Source organism: Pocillopora damicornis, chromosome 6 (genome assembly GCF_964200805.1).
Source record: "Pocillopora damicornis chromosome 6, jaPocDami1.2, whole genome shotgun sequence".
In the NCBI taxonomy this organism is placed as follows: Eukaryota; Metazoa; Cnidaria; class Anthozoa; order Scleractinia; family Pocilloporidae; genus Pocillopora; species Pocillopora damicornis.
The window spans coordinates 4,282,501-4,298,634 of NC_142675.1; the positions used below are offsets into that span (position 1 = coordinate 4,282,501).

Genomic DNA, 16,134 nt, shown 5'->3' on the forward strand with positions numbered 1-16,134 from the left:
ATGTACGTATTCCTCCTTGCTTTATAGTAAAAGAGACACGTCCCCTATTCAGTACACTAAAACATTAATGGAATGGCTTCACTAGTTGATGCCATTAGAAAAATACTAGAGAAATATAATACTCTTCATGTAAAGTATTTGACAGAAAGGAAAGAAAAAATTGGTGATTAAACATAGAAAAAAAAACAATACTGTAAAGCAATGGAGCCAGCAGAGAAAAAAATATCATTGGAGAAAAAAAAATTCAGGGATATGAAAAATAAACAGGAGATAAACAAACTTAGGCAAATGCAAGCACAAAAAACAAACTTTATTTCCAACAGAAATCCCGGGTGAACGCAAATATGCGTCTAGTTTAAAATACAAATGGACAAGTAGCCTTTGGCGAAATGAAATATTCAAACAAAAAATGGTTTATACAATTTAGAAACTGTACAGCTACCCTTGTTGAACCAGGATATTGATAATGAGTATTTCCTACCAGGTCATGCTGATGGTGGAGAAGATGGTGGAAGTGAGCAACAAGAACCACGAGGTCATGAAGCAGCACAGAGGAGGGTGCACCTTATGAACATTGTTACTGCTCATTAGAAGCTGAGAAACTTTGCCCCTTCCCTCACAAGATCTCAATGTCAATTCTCCCAACCCTATGCCATACTTCTCTTATAATTTGGCTCTGAGAATAATGGACAATATCCCCAAGTTGATGTTTTTCTTTCTCTCTCGTCATCTTTCTGTTTGATAATGTATTTATATTATAGGGAGAAATTACTCATCATTCACTCCTGGAAGTGAAAGGGTTAAAGAGAGGAAATTAACTGTTACAGGTGTTCAGTTGTGTTGAAATATTCTGAAATTCTTTCAAACACCAGCTTTTTAGTCACCTTTCCCCTCTTGGTGTTGAAAAGATGCTTGTGATGATTGTAAGCTTCTATTAGCAAGTGAACATACCGGTGTTACAGCGGATTTGGACCCCCGGTCCAAATCCGCCAGCGGATATGGTCCCCCTTCGCAGACTTGGACCCCCCTACCAAACTTTGCTTTTAAGCATCATTTGTATCATATTTGGTAACTAATTCTATTTGCAAGCTTGTTGTCGATGTTCTTTTCAATCACAACACAACATTCCTCAACAAAGGTAGAGAAAAACAGCCATTTTGTTCCAATTCTGGCGCATTTATTATAGCGAGTCGTACGGTATACGCAAGAATTAGATGCGAACAAACTACTGCATTCAAACCATTAAAATTTTCACAATAAATCTTTGCTTCTTGTGATGAGAATCAACATTGATACAAACGACATAACAACAGTGGAGATTGTTGTGTCCAGTCACAAAAATAACTCAGTCTGATTTTCTTATTAAATAACATGAAACAGTTTCTGAACAAGAACGAAGTAACTACTCCTACTACGAGTCGTTCGTAAAGCCATTATAAGTAAAAATGTTTCTACTCTGAACTATTGGAACTCTCAGCTTATTTTCAAATGCAAATCAACATTAATGTCTACGTCTTAACAAAAGAGGAGACTATTTCATCGAACTCAATCTTATTTTCTAATTTTAACGATTATTAACTGTTGAGGGATCTGAAATGACACCTTAACAATTACGAAGACGTCTAAGGTCTGGCGATCTGCAGACAATGCAGAGCCATTTGCCCTCCGGGGCAGTCTTAAATCCCTCGCAGCTCATGTGCAACCATTCCTCGTACAACTTGCACTATACCATGTCGTCCCAACACTCGGGCAATAAACAATATCAAAATAAATTAGTGTCACAAGTTTGTCTCTTATTGAATCTAACGGTGTTCGGCTATCGCGGAAAAGGCTCAAAAACAACCTTACACCAAACATTAAACTAAATGAATAAAGAGGTAAGTTTCTAAAGAAACTGTGGTGCTGCGTCGGTGGGAGAGTATAGCAGGTAATTTAGTGTTAACAACTGGGTTGAAAACGTAAATTAGCCACCGTAAAGAGTAAAAAAGCTGACGTTTCGAGCGTTAGCCCTTCGTCAGAGTTTTGACGGTGGCTAATTTACGTTTTCAACCCAGTTGATAACACTAAATTACCTATCAAACTAAATGCTTGCGCGTTTTCCTTTGGTCAAAAGAAACTTCTGACGGGGTATTTTCCAGCTGCTCGTTCGTATGCATTGGCGATACGCATGTTTTGAATAAAAAACATACTTTAGTACGCACTGGAACGCAAAGTATTATCTATTTTTTACGAAAGCCAAGAAGGGACTTCAGACTTCAGACTTATAAAATATGACTTAAGAGTTAAGACTTGAGGTTTTACACTTCACGGAATCATAGCTCTCACTACAGAATTCTGTCGTCGGTCTTAATTCAGTGTTCAGTATTCAAAAGGTGAAAAAAAAATTTTAAATCCGTCAATGTGCGTCTTTATGTTTCAGTTAGTGGAAAGTCCCTGATCCTTAATGGTTTTAGTCATTCTATTTAAGATTTGAGTGAGTATTGCTTTAGTTAATGTTTACTATGTTCTGAAACAGGTTGCTACATCTTAGCGTCCTTCTAAACACGCTATGTCTATCACAGTGTGTTTTACATGTTTACACACCTCCTCTGAAGAAAGATTCTGGCGTCGAGAGGGATAATACAACAAGAAGCTACTTCTCTTAAGGATTTACTAACGCTTAAATTGCTAGTTTTTTAGCTTTACAACATGGGATAGTACTCTCAGTGCGTACTTTAAAACGAATTTTACAACGTTTGGGACTTGAAGGGCGAGATGTTACAATGAATCACCCCTTGAGAGAATAGTGGCTGCTATTCTCGAAGAATTGGAGAACTCGCGTGGTTCCTTTATGGGCAGTCGTCAACTAACGAGGTGCTTGAGGCGAAAGTACAATTTGCAAGTAAGAAGAGATACTGTTATGAAATCCCTTCGCGTTATAGACCCTGAAGGAGTGGAGCGTCGTCAAAGACGTACGCTAAAGCGACGAAGATATGTCACCCCTGGGCCAAACTTCTTATGGCACGTTGACGGATGGGATAAGCTCGCACCCTTTGGCTTTTTCGTTCACGCCGCAGTAGACGGCTTCTCGAAGCGAATTCTTTGATTAGAAGTCAATTCCACAAACAAGAATCCCAGAGTTATTGCCTCAAACTACCTGACTAGTGTTGACTAGTGTGGGAAAAGCACATAACAAGTAAAGATAAAGCAACAGTTCTATCACTTATATTATGTTGTCCGCATGTGGCATTTTCATGTCCCGTAATAAAGTTATTTCGAGTACTTTTTCGTTAGGATGTCCGAAAGAGAATAACTTGTCATAACTAGAACATAACTGTAATAATACTATAAGAGAACATAACGTTGTAAATTGTACTAACTCTGATGCAAATGTTGAATGGTTAGCTGGTCTATGGATCGATAGTATACAAAATCTTCGAGTATTAACTAAAAATATCAAGCGTCAAAAATGTTGATTCCCAGGGAGGTCCCAGAATCTATGAAAATTATGGAATGACGCCGCTTTCTTTGTTTTCCGACTAGAACCTCTTAATTACATTAAACCTTTTGCTGTTCATTTACGCAAAATGTACATTCATTTACGTCAATAGTTGAAACTATAAGGCAAATATACATTCATTAGCACTTCAATGAAATTCATGAACGCGAACGAACTTTCAATAACGCTATTTGCATATGTATTAACATTCAATAGCATCAACGGATGAACAATTGCACCTTTGGACAATCAAACATAACAAATATACTTTCAATCTCGCGTAATGATTGATCATTAACACCAATAGAAAATCAATTGCATAGTATGACAACCAATTGCGTATTAGAGACATTCAATAATACAATTGAGCAATTGTTCATCCGTTGATGCTATTGAATGTTAATACACATGCAAATAGCGTTATTGAAAGTTCGTTCGCGTTCATGAATTTCATTGAAGTGCTAATGAATGTATATTTGCCGTATAGTTTCAACTGTTGACGTAAATGAATGTACATTTTGCGTAAATGAACAGCAAAAGGTGTAAGTCAATGATATTTCGGATGAAACCGTTTTTATCGAGCTGCTGAACTTTCAGTAGCTTCATAATCATTTATTGAAAATGACAGTAAGCTTAAGCTTATATTTCATAATGGTATATTTGCCTATCGTTTTTTTACCTTCAATTTCAAGCCCGTAAGCTGTAGTTTTGTCGTCTTAAAACAATGAATCGCTTTATCACGTTTCCCAGCTATGGTTCTTACTGTCTAGACTGTCAATGTGCTAAAATTATGCATTTTATCTGTATTTTTGTTAATCCTTTTGTCTCAAATTCTTATTTATCTTGAGGTTGTAAAATTTCTAATAGTTGCGGCTTAACCATGGTGAGAATTCTCCATTTAAAGTACAGCAGATTTCACATGAAGAAATTAAAAAGAGAAAATTTGGTTAATAGCAATTTGAACTCCCTACACGAGGTCTGATTACAAGAACAAAAGATTGCTATCGTTGAGAACCGCTTCACTGTTCTCGTGTAGATGGTAAGGACGGAAAAGTATGTAATCGTGAATTTTGCGGGCCAAAACACAAACAAAACAAAACCCGCAGTTAAGCGTTAACCCCGCGTTTGCACCAACACTTGAGTTTTTAGAGGATATTTTTTGGTCGCCCTTTTCTTCGATTTTCATCTTGTGCATAATGTATTTTACACGGTTGTTTCCCATTACAAGGCTAGGCCAGTTCACTTGGGCTAAAGGCAGCAATTTGAAGCTGCTCAAAAAGAGGTCCTAGCTGTTTTAAAGGCCAGTGACGATGGTCCTGTTGATGTTCAATAATGCTAATAAACTGCTCTCAGTTTACATTTATGGTCATTTTAGCTCTTTCGTTGTTTTTTATGTGGCTGACGACGTTGACGATGATGTTGACGACGCCATTTACCGCACGTGCTGTGCTCTGAGCCCACGGTAAAAGTCGCAACAAAAGAGTCGCGGAAAAAAAGTCGCGAAATTAAAGTCTTGGAAAAAGGTCGCCAAAAAACTTGCAAACAAGGTGCAAAACACAGTCGCCTTAGAAAAAGGGACTGTAGAAAAAGACGCTTAAAAAAAAGGAGTGTAAGTTTTGGATTGCATCCTTAAGAGGCTTCTTAAGGGTTAATTTTTTTCGCCCTTTCCATGATGGAAATCCTTGTTGATTCAGGTAAATGTGAAGGTGAGATAGTTGATGATAAATAGTCAGTAATTGTTTACCCAGCTCAAGTGCGTTAATCATTAAAGGGCTTCAGTTTTCTTCAGTTCCCTGGCGGCGTTTTTTACTATTCATTTTATTCAATAGATATTTCAATGTGGTATTGTTCCTTAAGTGTGAGCCTTTTGACAAGTACGGAAAGAAAGTGTCTCGTTTCAAAATTAAAAAAAACATGCATAGCAGAAAGTATTTAGTTTAAACAATTATCTTTGTGTGGTGTGAGGTGAACTGTCTCTTTTGAGCTTAAAATTCATAAATCGTGGTTCGACAAAATGTTACAACCATTTTAAAGGCCCTTTGACAGGCATAACTGGCTGAGGTAGTCTCAAATACTGTTCAAGAGCACAAATTGAAAAACAGGAAGATTAAAAAGGATACAAGTGATTATCCATTAAGTTAAATGACATATTTTTATCAGTAACATATTTTATTATATGCTCTATCCAGTATAACCATAAAAGTTATTCAATTTAGTCCTCATTTAATTCAGACTTCATACCATTTAATGCAGGAAGAGAGAGTCTTCGGTTTAACAAGTTGTTTCATGCGAAGCACACAAAGCTAAGATCTTGAGAACAGTCAAAAGGAACAAGAAGGTTAAACATTTTTATTATCCCTCAGTTATTATCATCTCTCAGTTAGTAAGTGCACTATAATTAGTCGAGTTAGCATTATGACTGGTCAATTTAGCACCCTTGACCATAAATCCAGGAAATACCTACATGGTACAGGGTCCGCAACTTACACTACTGACTCTAAACTCCATCACTAAAAGGTATGAATTGGCGTGGGTAACAGATACATGTTGAAATTGCAAGCACCCGCCACCGTTGGAGGTAGCGTAGACATTTGCAGTCTTTATGTAAACACCTCCCCCCCTCCTCATCCCCCCTTCGTCTCAATGATGCCCACTGCATGGAAGTAGGAAGAGGGAGGAAAAAGTCCCCTTTTAGCCTTCACCTTACACTCCCAGGATGCCTATGCTTGCTATTAGTGATATGGACCTTGACTAGAAGCAAAGAGGACGTTGGACTCTGATTTCAGGTGGACTCATTTCTTCAGTCCATGCTACAAATGGGAATCCTGTGTAAAAAGTAATAAGTCTTTCATCTTTAAATGAATTCACAGTGTCAGCTGCTCCAAAATCACCCTGGAAATAAAAAAAGAAAAAGAAAAAAAGAAACATGCATGTCAACAGAAATTATTCAACACCAGGTTGTTAAAAGCTGGGCTACGATAACTCAGCTTCCTGCCTTTGCAGCACACAGCCGCTGTGGTGCTCATTACTGCAAAGATCGCTTCCATATTCATTTCTTTATTCATAGTTCCCGTATATGATTTTCACATATTTATAGTCAGTCAGAATGAATTGTAATCGGATCCTTGCGTTTGTACACAGATTTCTGGGATCGCCACGGGGCAAAACATTGCAACTCGCTTGAAAGGAATGTATGGCAAAAGGTTGCTTCAGTGTCCAAAAAAACGATTTTGGAGAGATATTATCACTTTATCGCCCCAGTTTTATCATAAATAAATAAAGATAATGTTGATACGAGGAAAGTGTGAGTACCTCACTACTCTCTTGGCAAGACATCGAAGCCTTTGCACCCAGAATCTCTCTCGTACTTCAGCCATAGTCATGCTGACTCCCCCATGGAGAGTTATCTCATGAGCTTGCTTCACTATTCTTCTGTGAAAGAATTAGAATCTGGTAAGTAAATCAGATACTCACCCTGAATGCGTCCTCAGCATTCCAATACACCATCGGTGTTTAGTTGCAGACTCAGTTGTTCCTGCTCACGGGCAATTTTGACAGTCTTTGCCCCTTGGCTCTACGCTCCCATGATCCAGGACATTTCTTTTTGCTGAATTTCTTCAGTCACAAGAGGTCCTATTATCTTCGCGGAAGGGTGACGAGAATCATGATTGAGCCGCGAGATCCATTCACAAATTCTAATGGCTTTCCAAAAGCTGACCTTCTTGAGTACAGTGTCAAAGTCATCGTTTGCATCGACAACAAGCACGAAAAGTTCTCGTTGAACCTTCTTCTCTGCATTGCTTTTATCCATCACCTTTGTCATATTATCAGCAGGCCAGTGAAATGGGTCGGGCAACCATGGCCGGCCGTTCCACCATGGCTCCGCCTCGTTCACACTGCTACCTTGGCTCCTCAGGTCAGCAGGAGTTTCAGATGTCGGTACTGTCCAGCCAGTCGGTACTGTCCCATTTTAGCCATCATTTTGCAATTCCATCGGGAAGTGGGTTTCAACGCCTGTAAGCATGGCGATTTGGCGCAAACTCGTACTCTTTACTTCAGCTTTAATTAAAATAATCGCTGTTGACGAAACACGGGATGGCTAGCACCACTGTCCAACAGAGCTCTGAAGTTATATCTGCCCATGTTTTTGACTACTACAGGGTGAATAACACTGCCAGTATTTCTGCTCTTACAATCGCTGGCTCGGTGTTGGGCTCCAGTACAATTGGAGCACAAGCTCTAATCGGCAAGTATTTTCTTCCTTTCTTCAATGCTTTGGACGTTATTGTAGTTAATTGCCTTATGTTGTTCGCCACAACAATATAAACGCGCACCCGGGCTCGCCCTCGACTGGTTTCTTGTTGTCTGGCAAGAAATGCTCCAGATTGATCTCGACGGAAATTTGAGCTCTTTGATTTCGGTTCGTTTGGTCCATTTCTCTAGCGCCTCTAAGGATTCCACAGACTTCCATCCGCACCAATTTGCATCGATCATAGCAAGTTCGTTTTTTATCACATATCACGAATATAAGCGATTCTCGCAGTTATGAACACTACTGAATTAGTAGTTGAAACAAGACCTGAAAAAAATCGTCAGCTCGGTTGGTAGAGCGCTGCAATGGTATCGCTGAGGGGTACGGTGACCCACAGGGGACAGCTGCAAACAAATGTATATTGGTGCAAACAAATAAATGTGGATGTAAACAAATATATATTGATACAAAAATAATAAAACATTGCGTAAAATTAACAAATGTTGCTGCAAATTAGTAAAAGCTCCGACAAATAAAAGCAAACATAACGGCAAATTAACAAAAAACTGCCGCAAACAAATAAATGTTATTGCTTCAAACAAATAAAAGTTGCTGCAAATAAGTTAAAGTTGCCGCAAACAGAAACTAAGAATCTCTGCGCGCGCAGGAATCGAGAGAGACTGGCACTAGCAGTTCAATGTCCAGAATGGCTCAGAATGGCTCAGAATGGCTCAGAATGGCGGGAATAGCGATGCTGTGATGACCAACCCAAGTGGAGATGTTTTGTACTCATTGCGCTGCCGAGGTTCTTTCCAGCGCCGCCAACTTCTGTTATTCATGTGGTAAAGAGCTTAATGAAAAAGCGGATGAGCCAAAATCTCGAAAATTATCCTATGAAGACTTTAGAAAGCGGAAAGCAGAGGAACGTGGTTCGAAGTTTTGTAAGAAGGCTGTAGGAAATGCCCCGAGCTTCAAAAATACTGAAGCAAGTGAAGTTATAATACAGATTGGGGAGATGATATGGAAAGATGGAGAGCTACCGACAAAGAGAGGAAGCAGTTTACCTTTAAAAGTACCTTCCAACGCGACTTCTGAGGTACTAAAAACTAAAGCAGTGGCGAAGCAAAATCGCTTCAGTTCCAGTTTAATGAAGAGCAACAAAGTGTTAGGATACAAGCTCCTTTATTCCGACAAGTCAGAAGTACTAAGGGATTTCACATGGCAAAAGGATCTCGAGTTTACTCTTGGGAAATACAAAGAAGAAATCAGGAAACCATACTCCCGAATAAGTCATCGCCAGAAATCAAGGACATTTCGAGCCCGCTAACAATTATCAGCGGTATATCGTATTACACTCCGGAAAGCGTACTCCGACATCCGTCAGAAGGAGTTCATCTCGGGTAGATTTCCGATTACGAAATCCGCGCTCGCCCGATGTTGTCTTCGTGATGAAGGCCCTATTTAGCATATTAGACCCGCAAAACAGAGTAGAAACGAACACGTGCTTCGTTTTCGCTCATGACTTCGTATTAGCCGTAAGATATTTAATAATAATAATAATAATAACTTTATTTAAGTGTCAGTGTATTTTAGCACTGCTGTGCTAATTGGGGACACTGTAAATAAGGAAACAGATATCGTAAATGAACAGAAACTCGTTAAAAACCCCAACTGGTAGGAGGCAGACCAGTTGGCTATTTACAAAGCGTGCAGGAGTTGAATTCGGGGCCACCGAAGACAAATCCATCCAGTGGCAGGGAGGAGGACTTGAACCCGGGACCTGCGGCTTACAAGTGCAGCGCCCTAACCACTAGGCCACGCTCGCCTCCAATATTTGCATTTTTTTCCGTTGCTTACCTATATTACAGACTCCAAAAAATTTTTGCGATGCCTCCTTTTCACGGATGGCCGATTACAACTACAGCATAGTGACACCTCCACGAAATCTGTCAAAAGGAGGATGTTAAAACGCCAGAGGTCACCTCGGGTAGATTTCAGATGGCGAAATCCGAGCTCGCCCGATGTTGTCATGAAGGCCCTATTTCGCATTTTAGAGCCGCAAAATAGAGTAGAAAGGAACACTTACTTCGTTTTCGCTCATGACTTTGTATTAGCGTTAAGGTATTTGCATTTTTTCCCGTTGCTAACCTATATGACAGATTCCACAAAATACATTTGACGCCTCCTTTTCACGGATGGCCGATCACAACTACATCGTAATGACATCTTCACGAAATCTGTCAAAAGGAGGATTTTAAATTATAAATTTAACACAGTTACGTTCATATTTTAAGCGATATATTGTTATTTCTAATATGGTAATTGATTAAATAATTGTAAATTACCTCGATTGGACGGAGATTAAGTTTGAATATAATGTAGCAGGCGATATTACTTTTGTCGACAAGGATATTCCGTGACTTGTCTCACCTATTACATTTTCTCTATCTGCGTTGTGCCATGATCATCATTGAAAATATTCTACGATAATATTTGTTACAATATTTAGATGAGGATTTTCAATTCTAAACGCAAGAGCGTACTTAGGGAAAGATCTACAAGAAACAGATTCTCATGAATACATTTTAAAAATTCTTTTAGCTGACTTCCACATAGATAAAAATTACTACATAGATATATTTCACTTCGACGATTATCTTAATAAACAATTAACGGGAATGAAGATTTTAGATATATGAAAATTCACATATTTGCACTGCGGTGGAGAGATGAAATTAAGGGATCCTCGCAGCTAAGAACACTACTGAAACGAGTAGTTGTAAATTTGATTTGAACCCATGACCTCTGCGATACTGGTGCAGCGCTTTACCAATTGAGCTAACGAGCCAACTGGGAGCTGGTCAATGAATTGGGTCCAAATAAACATCCAAGTGAATGAAGATTTTAGATATATGAAAATTCACATATTTGCACTACGGTGGAGAGATGAAATTAAGGGATCCTCGCAGCTAAGAACACTACTTGTTTATGTAGCGCCAAAAGATTTATTACTACTTGTTTTGGATGTTTATTTGGACCCAATTCATTGACCAGCTCCCAGTTGGCTTGTTAGCTCAATTGGTAGAGCGCTGCACCGGTATCGCAGAGGTCATGGGTTCAAATCCCGTACGGGCCTGAATTTTTTTCAGGTCCTATTTACAACTACTCGTTTCAGTAGTGTTCTTAGCTGCGAGGATCCCTTAGTTTCAATTAACGGGAAGTTCTTAGAATCAGTTTTTTTTCAGTTTTGACAGATTTCGTGGAGGTGTTACTATGTTGTAGTTGTAATCGGCCATCCGTGAAAAGGAGGCATCGCAGAAATTTTGTGGAGTCTGTAATAAAGGTAAGCAACGAAAAAAAAAAGCAAATATCTTACGGTTAACACGAAGTCATGAGCGAAAACGAAGCACGTGTTCGTTTGTACTCTGTTTTGCTGGTCGTTTGTACTCTGTTTTGCGAAGGCCCTATCATCACGAAGACAACATCGGTCGAGCTCGGATTTCGTAATCGGAAATCTACCCGCGTACCCGAGATGACCTCCTTCTGACGGATGTCGGAGTACGCTTTCCTTACACTCCGGAGCAATCGAATATCAAGAGAATTCAATATGGCGGCGATCACGGCTCGATCTGCAAAGAAGAGTGTTTCGCACCATGACTTATACAATTTGAGCACTGCAGATCTTCTATTTGATGAAAAGAAAAAGAAAAGATGACCTGCAAATAAATCTTTTGGCGCTTACGTTTGCCATATTACTGATATTTTTATCATAATAGAACTTTCACAAAAATTATTTGACATTGAATTCTTATACAAATACTGCAAGGTCATACCTCCCCACCAACCCATCAAGGTGGTGTTGAAAACTGCAGTAAGGTCTATTGAATATAGTTAAAGTACTGAATTTCACTCCATGACTTACTACTACAGAATATGGGGCTTTTTTATGATTAAGTGCCAAACAAAAACAAAATGCTTTCTTGGCTCATTTGCATCAAGCCACCTAATATAATTCACAAAGATTATTTGACATTGGATTCTCATACAAATACTGCAAGGTCATGCCTGCCCACCAACCCATCAAGGTGGTGTTGAAAACTGCAGTAAGGTCTATTGAATATAGTTAGAGTACTGAAGTTCACTTTATGACTTACAATTACAGAATATGGGGCTTTTTTCTGATTAGGTACAAAACAACAAAAAAAAGCTTTCTTGGCTCATTTGGATCAAGCCACCTAATATAATGCAATCAATGACTTGTTTTCTGTATCCCGAGTCATTGCTCAGTTGAAATTGATATTTAAATTTGAATTATAATCACTTAAATCCAACTGAATGTATTTCTTTCATTACTGGGATACCTGTGGTAGCCCGGTCATAAAATGCCTTTGTTTTTTTGTCGTCTTTTTTTTTTGTTTTTTGTTTTTTGTTTTTTTCCTCCGCCACAAAATGGAAAAATTGCGCAATAGTACCCAGGCATTGAATGCAAATTCAGTAGGCAGAATTTTTTTTGGGGATCACTTTCCCCTACTGAATTTGCATTCAATGCCTGGCATATTTTTATTCCGAAAAGGACCTGAGAACTAATTTATTTCCCTGCAAGGTCATAAACAAATATGGCCGACGATTCGAAGATCAGCGTTGCTCGTGTTTAACTATTTCAGTCATAGTTTTCAACATGGCGTCTCGTCACTTACTCAACATGGAAAATAAGGGATATTCTGGCGCGTTGGGAAGTTTTTTGATGGGAGGAAATGGCAATTTTACAGGATATTTGGACGCTTCGAACTCTGTAGCAGTCAATTCGATCGAGAGCAGTTGACTTTATTGATGTACTTTCCTGTAATAGGCGAGTGTTTGGGATGGAGAACGACGGATTTTGAAGAACTGTGTGGCGACCTAGTTCAACGATCAATGACAAAAGAACTGGCTCGGGAAGTAAGTGGTTTTTATCTATCGAGTCCCTGTGAGGTTTGATGAATAGCAGAATCAGTACTGAATATGTCTGGATCGAGAGCAGACGGGACCATGAGCTCCTGATTGTTATATTTTAGAAATTTTACAAATTTCCATACAGTTTCTTACATTGTTTGGACGCCATTACGGACGAAATGCGCAAGCGCGGCCGCCATCTTGTCCAATATTTCTGCCGATGTTTTTATCTCTGCAGTAACATTGACTACCTGAGTTACGTTGCGGATGGCGTTGATTCCTCAGATCAGTCTGAAGGTCAGTCAGTTGAAGAATCTGATGGTAGTGTTGGACAAAGGTCTTCAAAAAGTGCCCCAACTTTAGTTCCAAGCAAGGTATATACTATAATCAGAGAATATTTGCTCTTGATCAATTTCTATCAGTATATTTGCTTTGGTTCAGTAGCTATGCATTGTTAATTCTTTTTCTATCTTTTAACCCGCTCGCCTGACTGCCTTATTTAATGACTTTATTATTTATATAGTGCAAAATGGGTATATGATCTAATGTGCTTATTTTATTCCCTGTAATATTCTGAATGAATCTTGCCCTTACCTCTTTTCATTTGATGTTAATCATTTGCTCAGCTGGTTTTGTTTGTTTGCTTGTGTGATTTTTGGTATACCACTACAATTTTATAGTGTATGTGCTGAAGTGTAATGCAAATTAATTCGTTGCTAGTTACCTCAGGTTGTTGTCTCAAGTTACTTACCTTATCCAAGTGAAAGTACAAGTACAATTACCAGAATTACCAGTACAACCACTAGTACAAGTATTAGTGATGCACAAGACGTACAAGAATGTGATATTATTTGTGTTGAAGATGGTCAGGTAATCAACAGTTAATAATGCAATGTCTTGTAATTATAGATTTCCTATACTTTGCATGACAAGCTCGATCACTGAACCAGTAAGCATTAAGATCTACTTCTCAGTGAGTGCACAATACCTACTGTCATCCTAGAGAAGATGGCTAAAGCCAAAACTTGCAGAATTTTAATTTCTTGATTTACTTATTTGCTCCCTCAGAAAGGTATCTAGTCAACTCGCCAACGGATCAACTCACCAACGCCAACTCGCCAACGTATAAAATCAAGTAGAGACGTCGGCGAGTTGGTCCTGAATCCAATACAACTTATTAGAAGTTAAACATACAGAAAAGTAAACGATATTTAGTAAAAAAACACTGGTGAACATTGGTGAACATCAAACAGAAGCATAAACATTGGTGAACATTGGTGAACATCACCAATGACTATAAACAGCTTAAGACGCGAACGAGTTATTGTGTGACAACAACACCGTAAAGACTCATCATGTCAATCGCTCAGATTTTTTAAAGAAAACTTGGCTTTCTAGACAAGATCTTTAGTAAAAAGCAATTCTTTTTATTTGCAACAAAGTTTATAAGGATCTCAAGGCGAATAAAGCGAAGTAAACATCGCCAATGACTATATCCGCTTCAGACGTGAACTAGTTATTGTGTGACAACAACACCGTTGTGCATTGACTTTTTATCAAGCGACTTGACTTAAATAAATAAGACCGATTGACATGAGATCCTTATAAACTTTGTTGCAAATAAAAAGAATTGCTTTTTACTAAAGATCTTGTCTAGAAAGCCAAGTTTTCTTTAAAAAATCTGAGCGATTGACATGATGAGTCTTTACGGGGTTATCCCTAAGAGATCTTTTCCAACATTTACCTCTCTCAGACATTGTTGATGCATGGAAAGAAGGAAAGGAATCAATAAACGAATGTGCTAAAATTCTCTTGAACAAAGTGAAGTTAACATCTGATGTCCAACAACTGCAAGATCAGTATGCATCTTGCCTGGAATCTGATATCCATGATGGTGGTCATGATGGTGGTGATGATGTTGATGAGGAAAAAAAGTATTCCAATGTTAATACCAAAATAAATACCCTCATAGATGCAGGGATCTTAAAAGAGGTACTTAAACATAAAATGTACATGTAGATCTTAGTTGTTTTTCAACACATGTAGTTTTTTGCTCCCCATTTGTTTGTTTGAGAAGATGAGAAAATACCCTGTTTGTGAAAAGTCCTTCAAGCCTTAATCACATCAGGGTATAATCAATGATTTTTGGGTTTTAATAAGTTGATGGATTTGATTTATCTTACACAGGAACTTTTAAAGATAGCAAGTGGCTTTCACAAGGAGGAGTATCTCAGAGTGAAAGTTAGGAGAAAATGGGCATGGAAGGACTTCAAATCAAGCTTGCAAAGAGCCAGAGAATTAAACGTACATGTGAAGGTCCAGTTAGTTGGAGAATCTGCAATTGATGAAGGTGGGCCAAGGCATGAGCTCTTCTGCCTTGTGTATCGTATGGTATCAAATGAGTTGATGCAAGAAGATGGCCAAAAAACTTTTCTTCATAACATGATTCTGCTTCAGAAAAATGAGTACCATCTGTATGGACAGTGTGTAGCAATGGCATTGCTACAAGGTTCACCGGGTCCTCAAGTTTTTTCCAGAGCTGTAACAGAATACATTTTGTTCGGAGATTTGAACCAGGTACACCCATCAGGAAGTGAAGTTCCTGATTATGAAGTAAGAATAAAGTTAGGAGAACTTGAAGCAATCACCAACCCTGAAATGTTTGTACAGGAGGCATCTTTCAATTTCCCAGAGATATTTTCCGCTGGATATTGTAAATTACCGGGTAGTTGTCAATGCTCAAGATAAAGAAGAATTGGTAAGATATGTGGCTCTTCACTATGCGGTTTCATGCTGTCAAGTAGAGTTGGATCAGTTTATAAAGGGTCTGGATTTGCATGGAGTTCTCAATCTCTTACGCTCACATCCCAATCAAGCAAAGAGAGTACTACAAGGCAATCTGAAGTTGCTAAGTGCAGAACTGATTGATGAGATTTTTCAACCTGTCCTTTCTCCCTTGTAAGAAACATCAAGAGAGACCATGAAGAGGCAATTGTAGTAAATTTTAACCATTTTTTAGAAGAAGTAGAGAATGGACTTGTTCATTATGTTGGTGACAAGAATGACTTGCTTTTAACCCTTGGAAGTGTTCTTAGCTTCATTACTGGGGCAACAAACATCCCTGCAGTGGGTTTCAGCACTGCTCCTAAAATTGTCTTTGATCATGAAGCACCAGTAGGAAGAAAGATGACAGCAAATACCTGTGTTAATGTTATAACATTTCCTGTTAATAACATTTACATGGAGTATGAGTTGTTCAAAAATGAAATGATCATCTGCATTCAAGACTGTCAGGGATTTGGAATGGTGTAAGGAGCTGTGGTCTCCATAAACCTGCAAAACTGACACTAGATCTTTGTCATTCATGTAACAGGGCAGCCATATTAGTGTACCAACAGTAACTGTTTTACATATTTAAGATCAAACCATGGAGTTAAATTCCTGGAGGATATAAAAGTTATTGTTAACCCTT

General features: G+C 38.6%; 1 pseudogene; it reads left to right on the forward strand.

Moving 5' to 3' along the window:
* The first annotated feature begins 14,806 nt into the window (after window positions 1–14,806).
* On the forward strand, window positions 14,807–15,974 carry LOC149043522 (G2/M phase-specific E3 ubiquitin-protein ligase-like; annotated as a pseudogene).
* Window positions 15,975–16,134: the final 160 nt, after the last annotated feature.